A 2332-nucleotide genomic window follows, 5' to 3' on the forward strand; every position below is an offset into this window, starting at 1 on the left:
GCCCGCTCCCGGTGGCAGGGCGGCGGCAGGTGGCGCGGCTGCCTCTGCTGCCAACACGGAGCGAACGCCTTTACGTCATGGGAACACACCAGATGTTTTGCAGATGCCCTCGATAAGGGCATTGCACAAGGAGGATCCTCTCGCTGGCACATCCTCTTCGTTCAGATGACTCACTGCTGCGTTCAGCATCGTCTCCGATACTTCGTTGCCAGCCGAAGCCCCGTGTCCCTGCAATCTGTATCCAAGGTTACGGTGTTTTCTACAGTGCATTGTACCAGACCGCGTTCCCCCGCTTCCCTCGCGTCCGGGCTGAGGGACGCGCTGCTTTCTGCTGTGGCCGTGGTGAATTTCAGAAACGTGACGCCTTTTCTGCACGTATCTTCCGCTGAAAAAGAGAATCGGGATTGTCTTTTTTTCTTTCTGTGTGTGCGGCTGCCTTGGGGTTACCTATGGAAAGTGGTTTTTCTATATATTTGTGTATATTTGGAACTCGAAGAGATTGTTCGCTTGGCTATTTAGTGTATATAGCACCTTACCCGCTTGTACTCTGACGCTTCTGTGCCGTCCCCGTGTGTTGCGGTTTTCCCGGGGTGCCAGGAGTGCCGGGGAGCTCCAGCCCGGCCCCTGCCGTGCTCTGCTTCCCGCGTCTCCCCAGGCTTCCCGAGGCTATTGGGGGTGTGGGAATTGTTCTTGCCCGTTGCGCTCTCTTCCTCGCTGGCTTCTCTTCTTCACCTGGGTTTGTGTGGAGCAGCTCCTCCCCTGAAATTCGTGCGGTGCGCATCGAGTGACAGCGAAGTTCAGCGTTGAGAAGCGGCTCGTGCAAACCCAGGGAATGCTCCTGTTTCTAGTTAGCGACGTGTCGGATTAATTTAACTTGAAACAAAACCTGCCTTTTCAATAAAAGCTGCTGTTGTACAAACTACCTTTTCTCAAAGATCATTTTGTTTTGCTCTCTGCACCTGTATTTAATTCCAGTTCTCAGTGTTAAAATAGAAATGTCATAATTTTATGAAGAAAAATGGTCAGAAAACTTCTCCTTACATGGTGATTCTTTATGCTGCCCTCTGGGGCAAACGTTATTTCTCTTCTAGAAGTGGTTTTGTGATGAGTAGTTGGAGCTGTTGGGGTCTGTGTTAGCTGGAGTCACTGCTGATATCCTAATCCTGATGAGAATAAGTGTTATTAATTGACTTTAGCACATTGTCTACTCCCTTAATTCCTGCAGTGATGTATAAACCCTTCGTTGAGATTCAAACCTCGTATTCAATAAAGAGCTCATTTCATCTCTGACCAGCCTGTCAAGTGGCTTGTTCCAGGGTGCAGATAGAAGAAAACGTTGCTTTTGCCGCTCGCTGGTACCCGAAGGTTGTGACCTGCCAAAGAGCCCTGGGGGCTCCAGGCAGGGGCACCTGCCCGGGACACGGGAGGAACCTCCTCAGGTTGGCAAAAAGGGCCTTAAACACAGTGAAGCCGAGTAACCTGTTTTGTGGCCGGTGTTTGAAAGGTGCCTCCTGAATCACATACAAAAGAGTCTTCAAGCAGTTAAGACATCGACCATGGGGAAGAGCCTCTGGGGAGCGGGAAGAATGACCCTCCCGGCCCGAACTGTGCCTCCATCTCTCCTTTGCTTCCTGTAGGGTTGAGGAGGATGCATGATCAACTGGGGTCTGCGGGGGGAAACCCAGTCCCCTAAAATCCCCTTTGTTGGAACTTCTGCAAAGAAATATCTACAAGTGTTAATCCCACCGGCTTCTCCTTGGTGCGATCTCTGATGGGGATTTCCGGTGAATTCGGTATCTCTGATGGGGATTTCCGGTGAATTCGGTATCTCTGATGGGGATTTCCGGTGAATTCGGTATCTCCTAATGTGCTTTGTTAGGCAACGACGGTTGTTTTATAGGTCTAACTTCCCCTTTTGTTTAAAAGTCAGTCTCGGTGCTTTCTTGCATCTTCCCCTCCCCTGGGTACTGGGGCAGTGTGTGTGTAAAATCTGTGGAATAATTCCAAGCAGAGGATTTTTACCTTCCAGTTTTAATACAGCAAGTGCCATTAAATTACCCATAGTCCATTTTTTAGCTAAAGTTTAATTTTGCGAGCAGATCCCAGTGTTTAGGATTTTTTTTCCCTTTGAAATGTCACGCCTTCAGAGTGTCTCCAGACTAACGATTAGTCTTGATTTTTAATCGCCAGCTCCTTTTCGTCCTTACCATTTCCCTGGCTGCAGTTTAAGTCCTTTATTTTTTATAAAAATAGAGAGATGAGTAGAACGTGGGGGTTTTTTAAGTGGACAGTTGGTCTCCTGTGTCTGTTTGTCACTGAAACCAGGACACAG

Source organism: Buceros rhinoceros, unplaced genomic scaffold (genome assembly GCF_000710305.1).
Source record: "Buceros rhinoceros silvestris isolate BGI_N320 unplaced genomic scaffold, ASM71030v1 scaffold22731, whole genome shotgun sequence".
NCBI lineage: Eukaryota > Metazoa > Chordata > Aves > Bucerotiformes > Bucerotidae > Buceros > Buceros rhinoceros.